Raw genomic sequence first — 14,191 nt, forward strand, 5'->3', positions numbered from 1 at the left:
CAGACGGACCATAAATTAGTTATGGCCCGGCTGAAGCTAGGAAATAGGCCTAAGTTAGCGGGGTACTGGAAGTTAAACACCTCCCTTCTGGAGAGACAAGACTTCCAAGATCAGTTAAGAGAATTGATTAAAAAGGCACTAGTGGGGGCGGTTACCGGGAGTAAGTGGTGGTTAGGTCTCAAAGCCAAGATCAGAAGCTTCTCCGTCAAGTATGCCCAGCGCCTCGCACTAGATAAGGCCAAGACGAAGAAGAAGCTAGAGCAGAAACTAGCCCAGGCTACCGGGGAGGGTGATAGGGTTAGTCAGGAACTAGCTAAGCAGGACCTTCTACGCGAGACTAGCGAGCGTTACGAAGGCCAAGTAGTTAGAGCTAGGCTTAGAAAGATAGGCAACGAAGCAGTCAATTCTGATGCAGACGTGCGCCGTGAGGTTTCTAGGCGTGGCTCGGACAAATATATTGCAAAAATCAAACATCCGAATGGACGCACCCTGGAATCGACTCGGGAGATCTGCGAGGGGTTTCGAGAACATTTCGAGGAGCGTTTTACGCAGCAGCCCGATCTTCCGGTCCTTGAGTTTAGCGACTATTTGGCCGACTCTCCCCGCCTCGAGGCGGCTAGAGCGGCTGGTTGCGAGGGCCGGGTGACGGAGCAGGAGGTCTTTACTGCGCTGAAGCAGGTCAGCTGTGACAGATCGCCAGGACTTGATGGTCTGCCATACGAACTGTACTTGAGGCTGTCGCCCATGTTTCTGCCTCTTCTGACGGATATGTTCAACCATTGGTTTGCTCAGGGATCCATCCCAGGGCAGGTGACCAAGGGAGTGATCACATTGCTGAAGAAAGGTGACGGGCATGGAGGGGAAGAGTTAGATGACTACAGGCCCATAACTCTGCTAAACACAGAGTTGAAGATTTTGGCCAAGGTCCTGTCGAATCGGCTGCAGGTTGTTATCGACGAGTTGGTTGAACCAGAACAGAACTACGCTGTGAAGGGGAGATCGATTCAGAACAACTTGCACCTGATCCGCATGATCCTAGAGGGGGGAATAGATGACGACACAGAAGCCGCGCTGATAAACTTAGATCAGTCCAAAGCTTTCGATAGGGTCGACCATCGTTTCCTGGCATCTGTCTTAGAGGCCGCCGGTTTTAAACCGGACTTTTGCAAGTGGATCTCCATAATGTATCGGCAGCCCATGGCTGTCGTGCAAGTGAACGGAAAGCGCTCGAAACCCTTTGTTATCTCTCGGTCGGTTCGTCAGGGTTGTCCGCTGTCGCCCCTGCTTTATGTCCTGGCTTTGGAGCCTCTTCTCCGCAAGCTGAGACATGGGGAGGCAAATTCGGCCCTGCGCGGAATGGCTCTGCCTGGCGGCTCAGCTGCCAAGGTATCCGCGTTCGCCGACGATGTCACGATCTTCGTGTCGGGCTCCAGAGACATTGAGGTCGTGTCGGAGGCACTCACACAGTACGAAAGAATTACAGGGGCCAAGATAAACCGCAACAAGTCGGTAGGACTGCGGTTGGGCGCATGGAGTGGCAACGCAAACCTCCCTGCGCCCTTCAGCTGGACAGATGGCCCGGTCCGGATCCTCGGCGTGTGGTTCGGACCGGGTCTCCAGCTTGACAAGAATTGGTTGGAGGTACGGTCAAAGGTGGAGGCTGCAGTCAGTTCGTGGCTTCCTAGGAAACTTTCCTTAAAGGGTAGAGCTGAGGCGTGCGCCACTTACGTCTTTCCTCTCATCCTTTACCGACTGGCCGTACTTCCCCTGCCTGCACAACACCTAAAAGCTCTCGTCGAACTCTTGTCCTCGCTCCTTTGGGACAGAGGAAGACACTGGGTGAGCAGACAGGTCTGTATTCAACGTCCGTGTGAGGGAGGCTTGGGAATGCCGGACTTGAAGTGTCATCGAGATGCTGAGAGACTGGCCTTCCTGAGCAACTATATGCAGGAGGACCAACCGTGGCACCCCGTGGTTACTGCCGCCTTCCCCGACCTCGTTCTCGACCCTTCCATCGAGAGCCGTCGCAGGCCGCGGGGAGAATCTGCCTACATGAAAGAGTGCCGAGCCGCGCTAAAACGACTACCAAGGTCCAGTGACCTTGTGACTGCTACCCGTAGGGAACTCCACAGGGATCTAGTGAGGGAGGCCGCTGACGACCCGCTATGCGCGCGTTTGGGGTGGCAGCAGAGTGAGATCCGCTCCGCGTGGAGCTGGGCGCCAGGTTCGAGTCATCTGAACAATTCGGAGTTCTCTCTGACCTGGCGATTGGCCCGAAATGCACTTCCACTCAACAACATACAATGCAGTTCTGGGTTTCTGGAGTCGCCCGATTGTCCCCGTTGTGGGACAACGGCTGTGGAAACTACGGATCACGCTTTCTTTGATTGCCGCGAACTCCGCCAGTACTGGTCGTATGTCAGTGGGGTGACGGCTCGCATCGATCCTGAGCATCCTCGCCCAATTACTGTATCCAATGTTGTGGACAACGTGAGGCCGCCGTGGGACCGGGGAAGACAAATGGTCTACGTTACGATTCTGGCCGTGGCGAGAATGGTGATTTGGACGTCGCGTCTGCAAGGTTGCCGGGGGGTGTTGTCTTTTTCTGATCAAGATCTGATCGCGTTCTTTAAACACCAACTACGGGTGAAGATCAGATGTGATAGAAGAAGGCTGCATCGCGCGGCATTTGACAGAAGATGGATACATGTGGCAAGTCTGTGTGTACGAAGAGGAGCCAAATTCGAATACGTGTTCCCCGCCTAGGTGTGGAACGCGCAGTTCTGTAAAGTTAAATTAAACAAGTAGTCTCTCAGCTAGCTGAGTGTGTGTTCCATCCCTCCCCGATTAGGAAGCCTCCAAGATCCCCATCCCCTCTTACCTGCAATTTTTGTTTTTCACCCCTTCCTCTAAATTTTACCCATCTTGGAGAAAAAGAAATACAAACTAACCTCCATCCCTTACCCACAAAATTTTCTTTTCTCCATTCACCCCCATCTAGAGGGCATCCCCACCTAGAGACTGACCCGCAGAAGCGAGGTTCCTTTTACAAACCTAGTGGAACGGGCAGTCTATCAACTAGACGGGGTTGGGAGGGTCCTACTAATCACCTTTTGTTTTTTCTTCCCCCTCCCTCGACACAAATGAATTATTGTTACCATTTTATTGTTATCTTTTTTGTTTTTACACGTCAATAAAAAATGTTTTAAAAATTGGGAGTTACTAGGACGTCCCCCAAGATGAAAGGGTGAATGCGGTATTATGGTGAAAGAAGATACTAGCTGGGAGAAACTTTTGACTTTGTTTAGTTCTGGAGCGACAAGGATGACCAACGACCCCCAAAATCCCCCCTTTTGAGTTGGCCATGTGCCTAAGTTTTTTGTTCACCGTTAATTTTACTGTATTTTTTTAACATGAATAAAAGATTTAATATCTCAAAGTGTAGTATCTGTTCCGACAGATGCTGCAAGCTAAGACTAGCAAAGACCAGCTATGACTAGCAAAGACCATATGTGGGGGTAACCCCACATATCCGAACTTGGTCAAGGTAGGGATCACCCTACGACCACAGTTACCATCCAGCTCCCATTTCCCACCTCTCGGGAGCAGGATCCCCCTTTCCCTCCCCCCTCCCTCCATCTCCACATAAAAAAACGGCCTTGTGCCTAATTTGCTCAGTGGGGAAGCAAATAGATAAACCCAGGTCCCGCGAACCCCCAAACCGCTTCGGCGGCACGGGGGGTGCAAAGATCAAAGTGTAGTATCTGTTCCGACAGATGCTGCAAGCTAAGACTAGCAAAGACCAGCTATGACTAGCAAAGACCATATGTGGGGGTAACCCCACATATCCGAACTTGGTCAAGGTAGGGATCACCCTACGACCACAGTTACCATCCAGCTCCCATTTCCCACCTCTCGGGAGCAGGATCCCCCTTTCCCTCCCCCCTCCCTCCATCTCCACATAAAAAAACGGCCTTGTGCCTAATTTGCTCAGTGGGGAAGCAAATAGATAAACCCAGGTCCCGCGAACCCCCAAACCGCTTCGGCGGCACGGGGGGTGCAAAGATCAAAGTGTAGTATCTGAAGATCTCGGCCCTCGTGACAAGATCAAAGTGTAGTATCTGTTCTCTGATACATACACAGCGATAGGCAGTCGTGTTCTGGCGACACATTCTCGTGCCCGGAGAGCTTGTTGGGTAGCGTTCTGTCCGCACCCCCACTTTGTCTGTCTTTCTCTGCTCTCCCCCCTCCCCCACGGGGGGGGATCCGAGCTGATAATTTACGACCTTCCCGCGAGGGAGGGTCGGAAACACTTTCTCTCTTCCCTCCACTAACCTCCCACTCCCTCTCTCAGTTCTATCTCCCCTCTTGCCGCCTTTGGCGCCACTTCTTTTTGGCGCCAAAGTCGGCTCCCAATTTGGACGCCGACTCCACGTCACTCATTTTGGTGAATTATACAGAAGAGAGAGAGCTTTTTTCAAAAATGGACACCCCCAGCCCGGGGACCACCAATACAGATACCCCCAGCCAGGAGGCTACCACAAGAAAAACTGCTCCCCAAGAGGACGGCTCCCCAACAGGGGAAGCAAAAAGCAACGGGGCATACCGCCCGGACACGAAACCGAAGGACGCCCCCCAGAAGGGAGAAAACTCACCAGCAGCTCCCCAAGAGGGCGACTCCCCACAAAGGGGAGAAAAAACAATGTTGGACAGGGCATCCCGCTCTGACAACAAAAATCAAGAGGCAGTAGCCCCAAAGGACGATAAGAGAGACAGTGCTCCCCAGGAGGGCTACTGCCCCAAAAGGGGAGCAAATCAAGAAAACGAGGGGGCATACAGCCTAAACCTCCCCAAAACAAAAGGGGCAAAAGCTCCCAAGGACAATGCTCCCCAGGAGGCCGACTCCCCAAAAAGGGAAGTATTTCCTGGAAGAAGTATAGAGCAGGGAGAGTCGGTCCCAAAGGAAAGCGGAAAGGGAAATGCCCCTCAAAATAGCAACCCTTCCGCCAAGGAACAGCAAAAACAGTCCAACCTCACCAAAGATCCAACACCAACAAGAGGGTTGGCATGGGGGAAGACTGTAGAGAAGCAACTGTCCCCTCAAGAGTATAAAGACTTGTACTTGACCAAGTACAGACAATACATAGAGGGGGCAGAAATTAAACCAGTGCCAGGCGCTTGGGAGGCAATCGAAGACAGAGTGCTCTCCCTCATCATCTCGGATATGCCGGAAAACCGCCTCCTAGGGATGAAAAAGGAAGACATGGCAGGGCTCCTACATAAGCTAAATATCCCGGTATTATACCTGTACCAGAGGAGCTACGCCATGTGGGACATCCTCCTACCCACCAAGGAAGATGCAGAGAGACTCTCCCTCCAAGAAATAAAGCATGGGAGAGTCAAACTAACACCTGAATACCAGGGCAAGAGAAGGACTCGGGTGCAGGTATTTAATGTGCCAACCCAAATACCTGCGGAAGTATTAGGATGCCTCTTCAGCCAGTACGGTGAGGTAGAACAGGTGACCCCAATACGGTCAAAAACTGGGACTCACCTGGGCTGCTACACAATAGCAATGAGGCTGAAGAGGAAAGGTTTTCAGGCAATACCACCGCTGCTGACATACAAAGACGCCAGCATAACGGTAGTGGTGGAGGGCCGTCGTCCACACTGTTGGTTCTGCCAAAAGCAGGGCCACATGGCTAGGAGTTGCCCCCAAAGGGTAACCCCTAATCCAATAACCCAAAAGGCGGTCACATCCACTGAGACAACGCCCGCACCAAAACAGGCGGCAACAACCCCTGCAACTGCAGCACCAACCCCAGCTCCAAGGAAAACTCAAACCACCCAGGAGGCCAAGGGGGAAGAATGGAGCACGGTAGTGAGACAAAAGCGGAAACACTTAATCCCTTCTGCCACCGTCCCACCACCAGCCCAAAAATCGAGGCAGGAGCCTCTGCAAATGCAGAAACAACAACAGCCACCGCAGCCAATGCCGCGGAAACAACTGCAGCAGCAACTACTGCAACAGCAAAATCAGCAAGTGCAGCAGAAGCAGCAGCAGCAACGACACCAGCGAGAGCAGCAACAACAAAAACAGCTGCAGCAGCAAATAGAGGAGCAGACACAACCAACGGTCCCCACACCAATCGAGACGGGGATCAAGCGGAGAAAAGACTGCTCCTCTGAGGATGAATCCGCAAGTGAGAGGGAGAGGAACTCAACCTCACCTCTCCCCGGTTCATTCGAAAGAATGAAAAAGAAAAACAAAAGAAGAAAAGAGGAAGAAAAGGTGGCCCCCACTCCCTGTGAACATACACCACCCCTAACAACAAAATCCACTTCCACCCCCAAACCACACACTGCAACAACACCAGACACCGCACCAACACCAGACACCGCACTAACACCAGACACCGCACCAACACGAGACACCACACCAACACCAGACACCGCACCAACACCAACACCAGACACCGCACCAACACCAAACACTGCACCAACACCAACACCAACACCAGGCACCACACAAACACCCGTCCCCACACCAAGGCAAACTGAGCCACTACCCCAAAAAGAAAATGAAAAGAATGAACCGAGGGAGAGGAGAGACTCCTCTGCCTCTTGCAGACCAAAGGTCCTTGCCCCTGAGGAACTATGTTATGTAGACCCTCTATCTGTGGCCACAGACATTTCCCATCGGCAGAGGAAAAACTTAAAACCTCTGCTCGATTACAAACAGATAGAGGGGAAAGATGTAAATATCCCCTCAAATTTCCCGGACGCCCCACTCCTAATAACCTTTGTCAGAACTCCAGAGGCCTGCAAGACCAACTTGTGGACAAGGCTGCAGGCCGCTGAAGGGGCGTTTCCGGGAATTGAACTGGTTAAAAAAAAATGACCCTTCTCTTGATGAACTGTCAAAACAATGCAAGGGAAGGGTCCCAGTGTTGGTCCATCCGTCACTCTATAGGGCCCTTAAATTGACCTACCCTTTGGATGTCGGCGGCATTGTGAGAGAAGGTCAGGACATGAAAAACCTGACCACCTTGAGCATTGCACACAACGTCGGTGTCCTTTCCCCGGCTGACTTCGGAGCTGAGTGTAACACACCTTAAGGTAGGTACCATGGCTTTGAATTTGGCTAGTCTGAATGCGAGGGGCTTGAGATCATCGGGCCGGGCGGCTCGCCTCCGGCACGACCTCTTGTCCCTGGGAGTGGATGTCGCTGCGATTCAGGAGACGCATTTCGTTTCCTCTGTGGACTGTCAGGTGCTGGCCCGAGACTTTGAGGTTTTCTCAGCATATGGCAGCCCGCGGGGGAAGGGAGCTTCCGTGCTGGTTAAACGTACCCTGTCGGCGACGGTCGACGTTGTCCATAGAGATGCAGTGGGTAGGCTGGTTGTGGCCGATGTTGCCGTAAAAGATTCTGTGTTTCGGGTGATTGCGGTTCATGCGCCCAGCACCGCTCGTGAGAGGGTCTCATTCTTCAGTCAGCTTGACGCGTTTGTAGATTGTCGGAAGCGGGTAGTGCTAATGGGGGATTGGAATTCCATCTTAGACCCCGACATAGATAAGGTAGGAGGCGGAGCTAGAGGATCGGAGAGGTGCGAGTCCAGCCTGGCTGATCTGATGGCTAGATGCGGTCTGGTCGACAGGTTTCGGGTCGAGCATCCAGGGCGGGAGATGTGGACGTGGACCAATAGTGTTTCCTCCTATCCAAATACTTATTTGGACAGGATGTTAGTTAGGAGAGGCGAAGTAGACTTCTTATCCTGTCCCACGTTCACTTGGCTAGGCCAGACGGACCATAAATTAGTTATGGCCCGGCTGAAGCTAGGAAATAGGCCTAAGTTAGTGGGGTACTGGAAGTTAAACACCTCCCTTCTGGAGAGACAAGACTTCCAAGATCAGTTAAGAGAATTGATTAAAAAGGCACTAGTGGGGGCGGTTACCGGGAGTAAGTGGTGGTTAGGTCTCAAAGCCAAGATCAGAAGCTTCTCCGTCAAGTATGCCCAGCGCCTCGCACTAGATAAGGCCAAGACGAAGAAGAAGCTAGAGCAGAAACTAGCCCAGGCTACCGGGGAGGGTGATAGGGTTAGTCAGGAACTAGCTAAGCAGGACCTTCTACGCGAGACTAGCGAGCGTTACGAAGGCCAAGTAGTTAGAGCTAGGCTTAGAAAGATAGGCAACGAAGCAGTCAATTCTGATGCAGACGTGCGCCGTGAGGTTTCTAGGCGTGGCTCGGACAAATATATTGCAAAAATCAAACATCCGAATGGACGCACCCTGGAATCGACTCGGGAGATCTGCGAGGGGTTTCGAGAACATTTCGAGGAGCGTTTTACGCAGCAGCCCGATCTTCCGGTCCTTGAGTTTAGCGACTATTTGGCCGACTCTCCCCGCCTCGAGGCGGCTAGAGCGGCTGGTTGCGAGGGCCGGGTGACGGAGCAGGAGGTCTTTACTGCGCTGAAGCAGGTCAGCTGTGACAGATCGCCAGGACTTGATGGTCTGCCATACGAACTGTACTTGAGGCTGTCGCCCATGTTTCTGCCTCTTCTGACGGATATGTTCAACCATTGGTTTGCTCAGGGATCCATCCCAGGGCAGGTGACCAAGGGAGTGATCACATTGCTGAAGAAAGGTGACGGGCATGGAGGGGAAGAGTTAGATGACTACAGGCCCATAACTCTGCTAAACACAGAGTTGAAGATTTTGGCCAAGGTCCTGTCGAATCGGCTGCAGGTTGTTATCGACGAGTTGGTTGAACCAGAACAGAACTACGCTGTGAAGGGGAGATCGATTCAGAACAACTTGCACCTGATCCGCATGATCCTAGAGGGGGGAATAGATGACGACACAGAAGCCGCGCTGATAAACTTAGATCAGTCCAAAGCTTTCGATAGGGTCGACCATCGTTTCCTGGCATCTGTCTTAGAGGCCGCCGGTTTTAAACCGGACTTTTGCAAGTGGATCTCCATAATGTATCGGCAGCCCATGGCTGTCGTGCAAGTGAACGGAAAGCGCTCGAAACCCTTTGTTATCTCTCGGTCGGTTCGTCAGGGTTGTCCGCTGTCGCCCCTGCTTTATGTCCTGGCTTTGGAGCCTCTTCTCCGCAAGCTGAGACATGGGGAGGCAAATTCGGCCCTGCGCGGAATGGCTCTGCCTGGCGGCTCAGCTGCCAAGGTATCCGCGTTCGCCGATGATGTCACGATCTTCGTGTCGGGCTCCAGAGACATTGAGGTCGTGTCGGAGGCACTCACACAGTACGAAAGAATTACAGGGGCCAAGATAAACCGCAACAAGTCGGTAGGACTGCGGTTGGGCGCATGGAGTGGCAACGCAAACCTCCCTGCGCCCTTCAGCTGGACAGATGGCCCGGTCCGGATCCTCGGCGTGTGGTTCGGACCGGGTCTCCAGCTTGACAAGAATTGGTTGGAGGTACGGTCAAAGGTGGAGGCTGCAGTCAGTTCGTGGCTTCCTAGGAAACTTTCCTTAAAGGGTAGAGCTGAGGCGTGCGCCACTTACGTCTTTCCTCTCATCCTTTACCGACTGGCCGTACTTCCCCTGCCTGCACAACACCTAAAAGCTCTCGTCGAACTCTTGTCCTCGCTCCTTTGGGACAGAGGAAGACACTGGGTGAGCAGACAGGTCTGTATTCAACGTCCGTGTGAGGGAGGCTTGGGAATGCCGGACTTGAAGTGTCATCGAGATGCTGAGAGACTGGCCTTCCTGAGCAACTATATGCAGGAGGACCAACCGTGGCACCCCGTGGTTACTGCCGCCTTCCCCGACCTCGTTCTCGACCCTTCCATCGAGAGCCGTCGCAGGCCGCGGGGAGAATCTGCCTACATGAAAGAGTGCCGAGCCGCGCTAAAACGACTACCAAGGTCCAGTGACCTTGTGACTGCTACCCGTAGGGAACTCCACAGGGATCTAGTGAGGGAGGCCGCTGACGACCCGCTATGCGCGCGTTTGGGGTGGCAGCAGAGTGAGATCCGCTCCGCGTGGAGCTGGGCGCCAGGTTCGAGTCATCTGAACAATTCGGAGTTCTCTCTGACCTGGCGATTGGCCCGAAATGCACTTCCACTCAACAACATACAATGCAGTTCTGGGTTTCTGGAGTCGCCCGATTGTCCCCGTTGTGGGACAACGGCTGTGGAAACTACGGATCACGCTTTCTTTGATTGCCGCGAACTCCGCCAGTACTGGTCGTATGTCAGTGGGGTGACGGCTCGCATCGATCCTGAGCATCCTCGCCCAATTACTGTATCCAATGTTGTGGACAACGTGAGGCCGCCGTGGGACCGGGAAAGACAAATGGTCTACGTTACGATTCTGGCCGTGGCGAGAATGGTGATTTGGACGTCGCGTCTGCAAGGTTGCCGGGGGGTGTTGTCTTTTTCTGATCAAGATCTGATCGCGTTCTTTAAACACCAACTACGGGTGAAGATCAGATGTGATAGAAGAAGGCTGCATCGCGCGGCATTTGACAGAAGATGGATACATGTGGCAAGTCTGTGTGTACGAAGAGGAGCCAAATTCGAATACGTGTTCCCCGCCTAGGTGTGGAACGCGCAGTTCTGTAAAGTTAAATTAAACAAGTAGTCTCTCAGCTAGCTGAGTGTGTGTTCCATCCCTCCCCGATTAGGAAGCCTCCAAGATCCCCATCCCCTCTTACCTGCAATTTTTGTTTTTCACCCCTTCCTCTAAATTTTACCCATCTTGGAGAAAAAGAAATACAAACTAACCTCCATCCCTTACCCACAAAATTTTCTTTTCTCCATTCACCCCCATCTAGAGGGCATCCCCACCTAGAGACTGACCCGCAGAAGCGAGGTTCCTTTTACAAACCTAGTGGAACGGGCAGTCTATCAACTAGACGGGGTTGGGAGGGTCCTACTAATCACCTTTTGTTTTTTCTTCCCCCTCCCTCGACACAAATGAATTATTGTTACCATTTTATTGTTATCTTTTTTGTTTTTACACGTCAATAAAAAATGTTTTAAAAATTGGGAGTTACTAGGACGTCCCCCAAGATGAAAGGGTGAATGCGGTATTATGGTGAAAGAAGATACTAGCTGGGAGAAACTTTTGACTTTGTTTAGTTCTGGAGCGACAAGGATGACCAACGACCCCCAAAATCCCCCCTTTTGAGTTGGCCATGTGCCTAAGTTTTTTGTTCACCGTTAATTTTACTGTATTTTTTTTAACATGAATAAAAGATTTAATATCTCAAAGTGTAGTATCTGTTCCGACAGATGCTGCAAGCTAAGACTAGCAAAGACCAGCTATGACTAGCAAAGACCATATGTGGGGGTAACCCCACATATCCGAACTTGGTCAAGGTAGGGATCACCCTACGACCACAGTTACCATCCAGCTCCCATTTCCCACCTCTCGGGAGCAGGATCCCCCTTTCCCTCCCCCCTCCCTCCATCTCCACATAAAAAAACGGCCTTGTGCCTAATTTGCTCAGTGGGGAAGCAAATAGATAAACCCAGGTCCCGCGAACCCCCAAACCGCTTCGGCGGCACGGGGGGTGCAAAGATCAAAGTGTAGTATCTGAAGATCTCGGCCCTCGTGACAAGATCAAAGTGTAGTATCTGTTCTCTGATACATACACAGCGATAGGCAGTCGTGTTCTGGCGACACATTCTCGTGCCCGGAGAGCTTGTTGGGTAGCGTTCTGTCCGCACCCCCACTTTGTCTGTCTTTCTCTGCTCTCCCCCCTCCCCCACGGGGGGGGATCCGAGCTGATAATTTACGACCTTCCCGCGAGGGAGGGTCGGAAACACTTTCTCTCTTCCCTCCACTAACCTCCCACTCCCTCTCTCAGTTCTATCTCCCCTCTTGCCGCCTTTGGCGCCACTTCTTTTTGGCGCCAAAGTCGGCTCCCAATTTGGACGCCGACTCCACGTCACTCATTTTGGTGAATTATACAGAAGAGAGAGAGCTTTTTTCAAAAATGGACACCCCCAGCCCGGGGACCACCAATACAGATACCCCCAGCCAGGAGGCTACCACAAGAAAAACTGCTCCCCAAGAGGACGGCTCCCCAACAGGGGAAGCAAAAAGCAACGGGGCATACCGCCCGGACACGAAACCGAAGGACGCCCCCCAGAAGGGAGAAAACTCACCAGCAGCTCCCCAAGAGGGCGACTCCCCACAAAGGGGAGAAAAAACAATGTTGGACAGGGCATCCCGCTCTGACAAGAAAAATCAAGAGGCAGTAGCCCCAAAGGACGATAAGAGAGACAGTGCTCCCCAGGAGGGCTACTGCCCCAAAAGGGGAGCAAATCAAGAAAACGAGGGGGCATACAGCCTAAACCTCCCCAAAACAAAAGGGGCAAAAGCTCCCAAGGACAATGCTCCCCAGGAGGCCGACTCCCCAAAAAGGGAAGTATTTCCTGGAAGAAGTATAGAGCAGGGAGAGTCGGTCCCAAAGGAAAGCGGAAAGGGAAATGCCCCTCAAAATAGCAACCCTTCCGCCAAGGAACAGCAAAAACAGTCCAACCTCACCAAAGATCCAACACCAACAAGAGGGTTGGCATGGGGGAAGACTGTAGAGAAGCAACTGTCCCCTCAAGAGTATAAAGACTTGTACTTGACCAAGTACAGACAATACATAGAGGGGGCAGAAATTAAACCAGTACCAGGCGCTTGGGAGGCAATCGAAGACAGAGTGCTCTCCCTCATCATCTCGGATATGCCGGAAAACCGCCTCCTAGGGATGAAAAAGGAAGACATGGCAGGGCTCCTACATAAGCTAAATATCCCGGTATTATACCTGTACCAGAGGAGCTACGCCATGTGGGACATCCTCCTACCCACCAAGGAAGATGCAGAGAGACTCTCCCTCCAAGAAATAAAGCATGGGAGAGTCAAACTAACACCTGAATACCAGGGCAAGAGAAGGACTCGGGTGCAGGTATTTAATGTGCCAACCCAAATACCTGCGGAAGTATTAGGATGCCTCTTCAGCCAGTACGGTGAGGTAGAACAGGTGACCCCAATACGGTCAAAAACTGGGACTCACCTGGGCTGCTACACAATAGCAATGAGGCTGAAGAGGAAAGGTTTTCAGGCAATACCACCGCTGCTGACATACAAAGACGCCAGCATAACGGTAGTGGTGGAGGGCCGTCGTCCACACTGTTGGTTCTGCCAAAAGCAGGGCCACATGGCTAGGAGTTGCCCCCAAAGGGTAACCCCTAATCCAATAACCCAAAAGGCGGTCACATCCACTGAGACAACGCCCGCACCAAAACAGGCGGCAACAACCCCTGCAACTGCAGCACCAACCCCAGCTCCAAGGAAAACTCAAACCACCCAGGAGGCCAAGGGGGAAGAATGGAGCACGGTAGTGAGACAAAAGCGGAAACACTTAATCCCTTCTGCCACCGTCCCACCACCAGCCCAAAAATCGAGGCAGGAGCCTCTGCAAATGCAGAAACAACAACAGCCACCGCAGCCAATGCCGCGGAAACAACTGCAGCAGCAACTACTGCAACAGCAAAATCAGCAAGTGCAGCAGAAGCAGCAGCAGCAACGACACCAGCGAGAGCAGCAACAACAAAAACAGCTGCAGCAGCAAATAGAGGAGCAGACACAACCAACGGTCCCCACACCAATCGAGACGGGGATCAAGCGGAGAAAAGACTGCTCCTCTGAGGATGAATCCGCAAGTGAGAGGGAGAGGAACTCAACCTCACCTCTCCCCGGTTCATTCGAAAGAATGAAAAAGAAAAACAAAAGAAGAAAAGAGGAAGAAAAGGTGGCCCCCACTCCCTGTGAACATACACCACCCCTAACAACAAAATCCACTTCCACCCCCAAACCACACACTGCAACAACACCAGACACCGCACCAACACCAGACACCGCACTAACACCAGACACCGCACCAACACGAGACACCACACCAACACGAGACACCACACCAACACCAGACACCGCACCAACACCAACACCAGACACCGCACCAACACCAAACACTGCACCAACACCAACACCAACACCAGGCACCACACAAACACCCGTCCCCACACCAAGGCAAACTGAGCCACTACCCCAAAAAGAAAATGAAAAGAATGAACCGAGGGAGAGGAGAGACTCCTCTGCCTCTTGCAGACCAAAGGTCCTTGCCCCTGAGGAACTATGTTATGTAGACCCTCTATCTGTGGCCACA

This window comes from Euprymna scolopes, chromosome 27 (genome assembly GCF_053919585.1).
Source record: "Euprymna scolopes isolate OS-2025 chromosome 27, ASM5391958v1, whole genome shotgun sequence".
NCBI lineage: Eukaryota > Metazoa > Mollusca > Cephalopoda > Sepiida > Sepiolidae > Euprymna > Euprymna scolopes.